Raw genomic sequence first — 12,590 nt, 5'->3', positions numbered from 1 at the left:
AGGTTTTAGAAACTTACATGGAGTAAGTGCGGGGCCTAATACCCCCAGAACTCCACGACATACCGATCTAACCCAAGCTGGGGAAGATCCCTCACCTCCTCACGAGGTGATCAACTTGTGCAATAAACATGTAAGCGCCGAACGATCAGCCCAAAAAGCTGATCAGATAGAGTTGCAGGAAACTCCAGGGCCCAACTATCCCCTGGAGTCCCCCCTCACGTCCCCAAGTGAAGCCCCAAAGGCAGACAAAGGGAAACAAAGGGAAGAGCCCCCGTGTCAGCTATCCGAAAAACTACTGGACTTGTTCCAGGTTCCATCCGAATGGAGGATGGAAAGCGAAGACCAACTTCTTCTCAGGCTGAAAGCCTGAGAAGGCACGAAGATACGCCCTGAGAGCAGGATCTCCCAGAGTGCAGAAGCTCCAAAAAGAACTTCTGCTGTTTACACTCCCACACACCATGCCAGACAAGGCAAGGTTGCCAACCTTGGAGGAGGTCTCCGAGATAATGAAGAGGGGGCGAACTGAAATGAGGGAGTTCGCTGAGGAAGCCTTATGGAAAAGTAAGGAAAAACCAGCAAACAGACCCCTCTATGAAAGGGAAGCACCCTCCGCAATGGCCTCGCCTAAACAAAGTGGGTGTGGAGTGTTCACTCCAAGAACCCCTTCTGGAACCCCCAGAAGCGGTAATGTCAACTGGGGAGAGTCTCTGCTCACCCAACCAAACTTCCTCCTGGAAAACCAGGAATCGTGCATAATAAACACGATAAACTCGATCCAAAAAAAGATTGAGGAAACAAACCACAATAGTACAGCTCATCTAGAGATAACTCTAGAAAGAATGGCCAACGCAATCGATGCATTGACTGAAAAAATCAGTGAACAGACAGACTTGCTGAAGGAAATAAACTTCTCACAAAAAAGTGAGGAAACAAATAAACACCCCTGGACCACAGTCCAGGACATACATAGAACTCATGAAAAATTCACGAAAAGAACCAGTGAAAGCACACTGGAGTACCATCAGTGACTTGACAGAGACGCTAAGGAGATCCTTCTCCCAAGGATAGGAGAAGACGATGCCAAAAGAAGGCATCATTCAGAGATTAGGAGGAGAATTGGCACGTACCAAAGGTTCAGCCAAACGTCCACTTATGATGGACCTCTCGAACAGAGAGGTAATGTCAGAGACCAGGTTGAGACGAGGGAAAGTCTCCGTGGTGGAGGGCTTCAGCCTCAGCGACTTATGCCAGGAGCACTGTGCCAAGTAACACGTCCATGCCCTAACTTACTAACTGGCAATCAGAACTGAAGGGGGGTAAACTCTAGTCGATTTTATTACTGAAGTGTAACCTATGTACAAGTTGGATATATATATAGTTACAGCGAAGACAGGTCTGCAAATGGCGGAGCTGAGTGGAGCGGAACTAACGGGGTTAAACATTAGCCGACTGAATATTACCAATGAGTCGGGTTATGGGGTTAACGGAAAGGCAGGCGATAACCCAGAAACAGAAAGGAGGGATAGGCCTGAAGGTGGGCTCTGCAGGGCAGGCGAGTGTATTGCCCAGTGGAGGTGGGAGTGTGCTAGCAGACATCAGAGCTGTCCGGAAGTCTTTGGGGCTCCATACTTAGGGAGGCGTAGGTAATAAATTGAAAGGAGGGGGTGGTGACCATCGAGGGGTACCAAGGGGATTGTGGAATACAGGAGCTCCGAGGTTAGTGAAGAAGGAGCGGAGGTGGACTGGAGGGATCGGAGGGATCAGAAGTTGATGGCCGGGGATGGATATGACAGGTAACTCAAACACACACTCTCAAAACAATGAGAGAATCCAAATACAACTTCAGGCGAATTCGCCTGGAACCAAAGAAACGCTGCGAGGAAGATTTCCCCCAGCAAAAACCCCCCAAAGGAGAGATCTCCATTGGATAGCAACCCTGCGAAGGCAGGGGAGCAAGAGGAGTACCTGGAGAAATGGTACAAAAAGGCGATAAGAATGGCCGAAGTGAGAATACTCACTCCTTACCCAGAAGGAGTGAAGCCTGAAGCCCTAAAAAATGGGCTGGCATTCCCTGACAAGAAATGGTCAGGGGAAAACGACATGGAATCGTTCTGGCAGTGGTTCACAGAACTACTGGGATTCCTCGCTTTGTGAGGATGCAAAGGTCCCCAATTCGACGAAGTCCATCTGGACTGCTTGATTCGTGGACCAGGGGGGCCCGCATTTGACCTCGGAATAAGACTCCGAGACGAAACCCTCCTCAGAGGAGACGAGGGCATGTTCCTCAAAGTTCTCAACATATTGATGAGAACTTTCATTAAAGCCTCTGCCACGTTGAATGCGACAAAGTACTGCAACGTCAAATACGAAGCGGAAAAAGGCCTAAAACAGTTCTACCTAGAACTGTCCAAAGCAGCGTCCCAGATGGTGATGCCGCCAGACCAGGCATCCTTCAATGCCAGGTTCCTAAACTACATTCCCCTCGAATGGAAGAGGGAAATGATTGCTCATGATAGAATCAGAGCAGACTTCTCCTCAAACGAGGAGATGTTAAAAGCAATATCTTGTGTAGACGAGATAATCGACGGGCTGAAGATGTCTTCAGCCTACAAATCAGGATACTATACCCGAACAACTACCATGGCAACCACAAGCCGTGGTAGAGCCCTCCCATCAGGAAAGAAGGCTGAAGAGCTGAAACCCAGATGGAAAGAGGATACATCCTCGAAACACTTGAGGAAAACTGACCAAAAGTCAGTTCCAATTTGCAGCAAATGCGGCAAAATAGGGCAAACGAAAGATTGCCCAAGACACAATATAACAAGCAATGAAAAACCAAGGTGCATAGCCACCATGGAGATCGTGATCACAATGGATGTTACAGGAATGGGTTCTGGGGAACCCAACCTGAGCCGTTCTGCTCACGGACGGAGGTGGCTGCGTAACCGTTGAGGGGAGAGCAGGAGGAGATCCGAGGCCGGGTGGGCTAACGGTAACTTGGCACTCTGAGGAGCGTACCAGCAGTGGGTGTGGTGGTCTGCTAACAGTGACTTGGCACTCCGAGGAGTGTACTGGCAGCGGGTATAGTGGGGGCTCCTTGAGAGAGCCACCTAACAGTCGGCTAGCAGTGACTTGGCACTCATGTGAGCGTACTGGTGAAGGAGCGGAGCTGGATCACCTTATGTAACCAGTTTCCTACGTCCAATAACAATATTAGAGTTTGTGCTGATTTGCATACTGACCGTGTTTTGGTTGCCAAATATATGATTGTTCACTGTCTAAACAACAATAAACACCCCCCAACGATCTCACCTGACGTATAGATCGTCTATGGATAAAATTCTATATTGACTTTACTATGATTTCCAGTCAATATTACACCTATATTTACCACTTTTCAGTAGGACGTGATTTTCCTGATAATTTACTGAAGGAAAACTGCTAATAAAATAATTCCGCAATAAATGTTACTCAATACAGGAGTGGCCAAACTGCTCTTTCTATCGCTTAGAGTGCGTGCTAGTTATCTAGCAGGTTCAGGATCGCTCACTTTTCTCCTGTGGTGTGATAACCAAATATTGCTGAGAGATTATTCAATTAAGAAGTCCCTCCACCAAATTCTCACTAATTCTCACTATGACACTTTTGTTCAGCTGTGTCTAACTGACCCTAACTCACGCTTAGAGTGACGTGTTAGTTTTATATTAGCTAACAACTAATATTTGCTTTTATCTTTTGGAGCAAACGAACCAACCACTGGTGAGGAGAATTAAACTTTTATTTCTACCTGAGGTTTGAGAGGGGGCAGAAGCGGCGGCCTTTTATGCTTTTCAGAGGCCTCTCTACTCCCACGCCTCGTACTAGTACATGTGCTACATTTGTATTATAGATAGTTCTAGAATGATATAGGGGCTTGGGCTGTGTAAGCTTAATAATGGACTTAGGACATGACTCAGCAATAAGTAATTCATTTCTTTGTCTTTTGGGCAGATCTTAGCGGGATCTTGTAGCGCTGAAGCTATGCTCTAAACCGCCTTAATTACGAACGGTTATCTTTAGAAATGACTCGGCTATAAAGGAACTTTCTAGACTGTTCTCTAATTGACCCCTTTTGTGAAGCCGCATCATTACTAATGTTCTAGAGCCTTCCCAATTAATTAACCGATCCGCGGACTTCTGAATCACTTCATGCTTATGATCCGAGATCCAGATCATCAATCATTCCTTTGTTCCGATTTATTTGAGCTTAAAATCAAAAAGTTTTGATGAATCATGGGAAAATATACAAGATCCGGTTTTTTAGCATTTTCTCCTCTTCTGATGCGATCAAAAACTGTCCGCCCGCGCCGGGGAATACTCTGTCATATGGTATTTGGTCCGCCAGACTTTCGGGCGCCAATATATTTCCCTTGAGTCACATTACTTTTTGTAAGAATTAGCAAATAAATATATATGAATTATAAGGTGTTTCGCCGTTTGAGCAATATCTCCGTCAGTTTTGACGCTTTTAGAATGAAACAAAACCGTGGATAAAGTTAGGAAACAGTTCTTTTAGATGGCAAAAAGATTACAGTCAAAAGTTTACTGGTTCCCGAGATATTCACATTTCTTTCCCAATGTTCCTTCTTATTCTGCTGTCTATGTGCTATTTTCTTGTTGTAGGGATATATTCTTTGAATATTACACCTATGGCAGGTTCTAGGCATGCTTGTAGTAGATTAAATCTCATTCTACATGGGTGTAGATAATTTATAATGATCTTCTAATGTCTGTCCAGTCTCATAAAGACCATGAGATCTGTTAAACGTCTGAACTTGTCACCTGTTCATTGATTATTCTGATAGATCATTGTTTTATTCTTTGAATATTATTTCTCCTACACCGGTAGCATGGGTAGTTGGCACTCCTTGAGGGAGTAGCCCAGTGGTTGACTATCGGTTACTTGGCGCTCAGGGGAGCGTACTGGTAGCGGGATTTGTTGGGACAGGCAGGTTGGTTGACCAGTGCACAGTAGTGAGTGACTGTGGGAATTTGGGCCCACAGGTACATGGCCAGGCATCCTGGGGCTGCCTGAGTCACTTCTCCCTCCCAAAGAGGGAGGAAGGGTTGTAGGACCCAGTAGGGTACTACAGGAAGGGTAGGAGTGGGGGCTCAACCACCCAGTGGGGGGTGGGAGCAGGAAGGGTGAGGTCCGGTGTCTGAGCACTCACCGGGCCGTTAAGAATATCAATGTAGACATTGATATGGACCAAGTCAGATGTTACAGAGAAGGCTTACAGTGGTGGCACAATGGTGTGGCAGTTACAATTGTGGTACAAGGTTTTGTGGGTTATGTATTAGATAAGGAAAACCTCTTTTGGCATTTGCCTTTACATGTCATATGACTAGTTTATATCTAATATAAAAAGTTGTAATGGTCAAGGGAAGTCCCTTGAAACTCAACAATTCCCCCAGCCAGCACCAAAACCCAGTGGGAAAGCTTGGCATGGGGTTTGGGTAGAGAAATAGGGGAAAACAATAAGGAGGCATACCTGGTTCTACTTGCTTGTAACCATGGACCATAAGACTCTGGTCCATTCCTATAACAATGGAAGAAGAGTCGAAAGACTCATCAGATGAGAAACCAGAGAACAACTCTGGTAACTCCGAAGCATCAAGCTTTGAAGTAGAGGACCCATACAAAGGACCTCAATACTCACCCGACTCAGAGGGTGAGGAAGTCAACGTTGGGACCATAAGGATGGGCCCAATGTCAGTCGTCGATCACAACAACATAAATTACAAAATCAAACTGGCTGTAGCACGCCAGTTAGAAAACATGGCAGATGAAAAAGTCACCAAAGCCTTGGTGGAAGCACCAAGAAAAGACGCCTTGGGGAAATACACCAAAGTACCCAAGGAAAACAAGGACAGAGGGAAGAAGGACCAAAAGTCCATCGAAACCCAGTCCCCCTTGTTTGATGCAAAATTCTGCATCTCAAAAGACATGGGAAAATACCCCACAAACAGAATGCTGACAGCTCACATAAAAATAGCAGGCATAAAAGCCTATGCGCTATTCAATAGTGGAGCCGAAATGGACGCTTTATCGCTGGACTGTGTCCGCACGGTCCACATCCCAATTCTCCAATTGGAGAACCCAGTCGTCCTTCAAATGGGGACGAAAGGAACAAGATCACAGATCCTGTTCAGAACAAACGTGGATGTTGAGATTAATGGCCATGTAGAAAAACACTACTTCGATGTAATTAACATTGATAGATATGACACCATATTCGGTGCCCCTGTCAGAGACCAGATTCAAGACGAAAGAGTGTCTCCATAGCGGAGGGCTTTGGCCTCAGCGACTTCTGCCAAGAGCGCTGTGCCTAGTGACAGGTCCATGCCCTAACTTACTGACTGGCAATCAGAACCTAAGGGGGGTAACTCTAGTTGATTTTATTACTGGAGTGTAACCTATGTACAAGCGGGATATATATATGGTTACAGTGAAGATGGGTCCGCAATTGGCGGAGCCGAATGGAGCGGAGCTAATGGGGTTAAACATTAGCCGACTGAATATTACCGACGAGTCGGGTCGCAGGGTTAGCGGAAAGGCAGGCGATAACCCAGAAACGGAAAGGAGGGATAGACCCGAAGGTGGGCTCTGCAGGGCAGGCAATTGTATTGCCCAGCGGAGGCGGGGGTGCGCTAGCAGACGTCGGAGCTGTCCGGAAGTCTTCAGGGCTCCGTACTTAGGGAGGCATAGGTAATAAATTGAAATGAGGGGGTGGTGACCATCGAGGGGTACTGAGAGGATTGCGGAATATGGGAGCTCCGAGGTTAGTGAAGAAGGAGCGGAGTTAGACCGGAGGGAACGGAGGGACCGGAAGTCGATGGCCGGGGATGGATATGACAGCCCCCTTGTTAAACAAAAACCAGGTAAGCTTAGACTTCCGGTCCCACAAAGTGAGAACGGTGAACAAGGGTAACATAGACACCCTTGGAGTAAGCGAAGACCATGTGACGAGATCACACGGATGGAAAACTCAAGCAAGAGCTTGAGAACAACCAAAAAAGAAGCCCCCCTGACAGGGAGGCAGGATTGAAACACACCTCAGGGTAATCGAAAGAAAGGTTGGCCCAATCCTAGTCTGGAAGGACTGGAACTTCCAGACATACCACATCTGGAAGGTCTCTCCATGAACAACCCCGAGTTCGAAATACTCAGGGAGTGGTGGAGAGAGAGATTCGAAACCATAATGGCACCAGTGCCATTAGAAATGCCTCCCTTGAGGGAGGTGAACCATCGAATCCCATTGAAGGATCCGAACAAGAAATTTCGGGAAAACACCCCGAGATGTCCTGCAGCACTGCAGGAAGCACTAGCGACCAAAATAGATTGCTATGTAAAAGCAGGATGGTGGTATCCTGCGAACAGCGAGCGAGCATGCCTGCTACTGTGTATCCTCAAAGCAGATGGATCTTTGCACATGGTAATAGATGCGAGGAATCGTAACTCAAACATGATCCTCGACATCACACCAATGCCAGACATGCGACTGATCCAAGAATCAGTTGCCAGAGCAACATACCGATCCAAGATCGATATGTCGGACATGTTAGAACTGGGCAGATACAGATGACTCCGGAGTGGAATCGGAGACTTAGTGTGGAGGGACCTTGGCCTCAGCGACTCAAGCGGAGCGCTGTGCCATTGCTGTTTGTCCATTTGGTCCTTAATTTCACAGAAGGTGAGCAGGAAGTCTCTAGGGGGCATTTCAGGTCGATTTCGGACTGAACCAAAACGAGTATGTACAAGCGCCAATATATATAATGGAGGGGGCAAAAGCACAAGGAAACAAAGGGAGACCGAATCAGAACGAAGACGTCCGAATGGGAACAAAGGGTAGAAGAAGCGGAGCGGTACCGAAGGTCATAAGGCAGGACCTGTGATACGTCTGAAAGGAGGTAGGGAGGGCGAGGCCCAGAGGGGCAGGAGGATAAAGAGAAGTGGGGATGATGACTAACTGGCTAGAATGGGAAGAAGCAGTAGTCCAAATAGGGATGAGGGGAAAACGCAAGAGATACATTACAAGCGGCGAAAGTGCTGAAGGCGATCTGCGAAGCTCGGAGGTTGCAGAGGTTACGGAGGTTACGGAGGCAGGGTTGAAAGTCTGAGGGATATTGGCAATGGTGTTTACATAGTATGAGGTCACCAATGCAATGGACTAAGACCAAGGTGGAGTCAAAGTCCGAGGTAGGGACTATGATGGAGGCTCAGAGCAAAGGTACGAGCAGTGTCCAAGTATGAAGTACGGGACAGTGGTGGAAGGTCGTAACTTGGCAGGAGGGTGGCAGAGGAGTACCAGAGGGAGGAGAGAGGGGAAAGGTAAGGGAGAAGGAGTGGCGGAAAGGAGAGTTGTCAGGTCTGAAGGTGAGTATTGGAGCGGATGGGGGAAGCGTAGGAGGGTGATGGGAGGGTGGAGGTGTTGTGAAGGAGGAGCGGAGTAGGAGGAGGAGTAGTAAGAGGGTGGTGAGAGGGGCAGTGTTCGGTCCGAGGTGAGTATCGGAATGGCAGCAGTAGGGTATGACTCCGGAGGTGAAGAGGGTGGAGGTCCGGAAGTCGGGTCGGGGTCGGGTATGCATGGATATGACAGGACACATACGAACAAATACACGTGGATCCAGATGACATCCATAGGACGACATTTTCTACACCCCATGGGACGTACAACTCGGACACGATGCAGCAAGGAGACTGCAACACTCCCTGCACCTTCCAGCGTGCACTGACATGGGAACTATGAGGAGAAGTAGGCAGATGCCTACATGTCTGGTTTGACGATATATTCACCAGCACAAGCTCAGTGGAGAACCACAATAAAGCATTATTGTGGTTGTTCACTCGCCTAAAGGGGGCAAAATTCTACATAAGCCAGAAAAATTCCAGCCATTTGCCCCAATCCTAGACATTCTAGGAAGCTGTGTGGACGAACAGGGCATCCACGCTCAAGCAGATAAAATGGAAAAAATCCGCAACTGGCGAGAGCCAGTGACCACACAGGAGTCCTAAGATTCCTGGGAATGGTAGAATATCTATTGATATTCATGCCAAACGTCAGTGGTTACACAGGACCACTGCAAACAATCTGCTCAAACAAGCAGATATTCAGGTGGACACCACTCCACCAGAAATGCTTCGATGAGATTAAACGTCTAGCATGCAGGGCTCCGATCCTGAAGCCTGTCCAGTGGAATCCACCAGAAAGCCTCTCAGAAGAAGAGAGGACCAAACTCCACATCTGGGTCATAACAGACGCATGCCCAGCGGGCATGGGCACATTAATTGGACAAGGTGAAAAGTGGCAGACTTGCCGCCCAGCCGCATTCATGTCCAAAAAGTTCACCAATGCACAACATAGGTACTTCGCCTACGAGCTCGAGGCACTGGGTGTCCTCAAAGCACTCATGAGATGGCAAGATGATCACATGGGAGGCCATGAATTCACAGTAATCACGGACCACAAAGCTTTGGAATATTTCAAAGCGAAAAACCACAACTCAGGTAGACACCTGAGATGGCAAGCCTTCTTCACAAGCTTCAATTGCGAAATAAAATACATGGAAGGCCACAAGAACAAAGTGGCAGATGCACTCTCACGGTACTACAACTCATCAACGGACGAGGATCTGCATTTCGATGACTATGGGTTGGTGGACATCCATCTGGACAAAAATGCAGAAGATACTATCCCTGACAGAATCGAGGAATACGAAGAACTGCTACTAAGTAGTACCCTGAGTAAAAACTCAGAGAGAAAGAGACTCGCAGTGATACATGTGAGAAATACCCTAGAGGAAGCTCTAGGGGGGAGCGCCCAAAATCTGGAAGAAATCATAATTCCAGAAGAGAACCTTCGAAAACAATTCGAAGCGAAAGACCTCATTGAGGCAATAAAATCTGGATACTTGCAAAGCCAGATCCACCGGGAAATCCTAGAGAACCCGGGGAACTTCAAAAACTTCTCCGTAAAAGATGGGCTGATAACCTGAGTTGGAGAAGGAGGAATGACCCAAATAGTAGTCCTGAAAGGGAACTACGAAAGGAAGTCCATTCGAGGAATAATCCTCGAAAACATCCACGAAACACTTGGACACCTAGGATCCAAGAAAACAGTGGAAACCCTCCATCAACACTTCTGGTGGAAGTCGATGAGGAAGGATACCCACAAGTTCTGCAGGTCTTGCGGAACTTGTCAAACAACAAAGAAAAGCACCAGGAGAAATCCCGGACTGCTTCACCCACTCCCAACCCCAGAGACACCATGGTTGTCAATAGCTATGGACTTCACAGGCCCATTCCCAACAAGCTTGTGATATGATTGCCTCTGGGTAATCATTTGTAGGTTGACATCCAACATCCACCTAATTCCAATAAAAACAACAACGAACACATTAGAACTAGCGTTCATATTCCTTCATGAAGTTGTAAGACTTCACGGTCTACCACACTTGATCATATCAGATCGAGACTTGAAATTCACATCAAAATTTTGGCATGAACTACACTGAATACTCGGTGTGCAGTTGAAATTCACAACTGCATTCCACCTGCAAGGCGATGGCCAAGCAGAAAGAATGATACAAAAAGTAGTACAAATACTACACGCGATGGTTAGACCAGATCAATGTGACTGGGCAGTGAAACTGTTGATGGTGGAATTTGCGATCAATGCGAGCTTGAACACATCGACAGGATTTGCCCCATTCAAATTAATCTACGGCCATATGCCAAAGATGTGCCTAACAGCACCACTCTCGGACTACCCAGGAGTAAACGACTTCACCCAAAAAGCGAAGGAAAACCTCATGGCAGCACACAACACGATAATACACAATCGTGCTGCTCAAACAATCCAGGCAAATAAGAAAAGATGCCCGGACCCGCCTTTGAGAAAAGGCGAGCTTGCATACTTATCCACGGATAAGCTGAACCTACCCAAAGGAAGGGCAGGAAAACTAAAGCCCTTATACATAGGGCCTTACAAAATTCTGGAAACATTTCCAGAGATGTCAAACTACATCCTCAAGTTGCCACCACAACTTGAACAATGCAGAATCCACCCAAGATTCCACATATCCCAGCTCGTACCTCACGAGCCAAATGACCAAGAAATCTTCCCAAATAGGGAAGTAAACATATTCTACAATTTTGGGGAAGACCCCAATCGCGAAGCAGTAGTTCGTGAAATCTTAAACCACACATGGGTTCACAACGAACTCTGGTATAAGGTCAAATGGGAACTAGGGGACACCACATGGGAACCCCTAGGAAATTGCAACGACCTCATCCACCTGGACAAGTACCTCACTTTACAAAATGTAAGGGAACCAGAAAAACTCCCTATCAAAGAAGACAGGGAACTCTTGGCATCACTACGCCCCCAAAAATGGAGGTGGAGGAAGTAAAGCCGAGGGACAATGGCCCACAGGCAAGAGCGTGGGAAAGTTCTGGGCGAGTAACTCGCCCGGACAGCCACACCATGTACTAGAGATCACATGGGCCAGGCAAGTAACTCACCTAGACCATGTGAACCACAGGCTCATGTGCAAAAAGAACACACAACTGCAGCGAATCCCACGCATGCAAGAACAGAAACCCCTCCCACCACTACAAGAAACATAATGACGAAATGTTGTTCTCTGGGGGAGGCAACCCTCAGTTCGATCCAAACAAGCCACCAGACATCGAAATACGACAACCTGGGGAGCCTTGCTCCCTGGAACAACAACAACACCAGGCACAGATAAGCGCCATGGACTACATGATGCACACAGCACAAATGAGTGCCGTGAACCAACAACCATCCGCATTGCTAACAGGCACCACATACCCCCAGCCTCCTCAGAGGGGCTACCAACCATATGCGGTGCAAACTGCACCGATGGTGCAACAAGCGCCATTCCAGGGGCAGCATTTGCTGCTGCAGCCCCAGGCATACTCCCCAGGGAACTTCCCTGGCCAGATCAACCCCTGGATTGGCCAATTCGGCCCAGGTCCAACAACACCCCAGCCAAATGCAGGCTGGGAATCAGCCATCGCGTCAGCAGTAGCTGCTCAGACAGGTCAGCTCCATGAAGAGCTGAAAGAGATGAAGTCCCTTGTAGGAGGGAGACGAGGGAGCGACAGCGGCTCCTCGTCCAGACCGTCCAAATGGGCATGGTCTGATAACTCGAGGGCGTCAGAAGATGCCTGCGACCATTGCGCCCACTGGAGGCGCGAATACAACAGAGCATGAAGAGATGCCGAGGGCATCTTTGACTCTCTGAAAGACACAGAGAGAGAGGTCGATCTCCAAAAAAGGGAGATCAAATTACTAAAACGCGAGCTCAGAGAGGCACGTGCACTGGCGGACCTCACTGCCAAACCCATTATGATGGGGGCCTCCCAGGTCAGGGGGAGGGGATACAGTTCTGGGCCTCATGAGGTGCGACCCCAGATGGGGACTAGCGCATCAAGGGGTGGGGCACTGACTATCCCGCCACCCCATGGGCAGGCGACCCTGTCTGGGTTGCATAAGGGCCCACCCTCAGAAGGGCAAACCCAT

The sequence above is a fragment of the Cantharellus anzutake genome (genome assembly GCF_015039405.1).
Source record: "Cantharellus anzutake strain C23 chromosome Unknown EI90scaffold_87, whole genome shotgun sequence".
NCBI classification, from domain to species: Eukaryota; Fungi; Basidiomycota; class Agaricomycetes; order Cantharellales; family Hydnaceae; genus Cantharellus; species Cantharellus anzutake.
Note: the sequence above shows the minus strand (reverse complement) of the source record.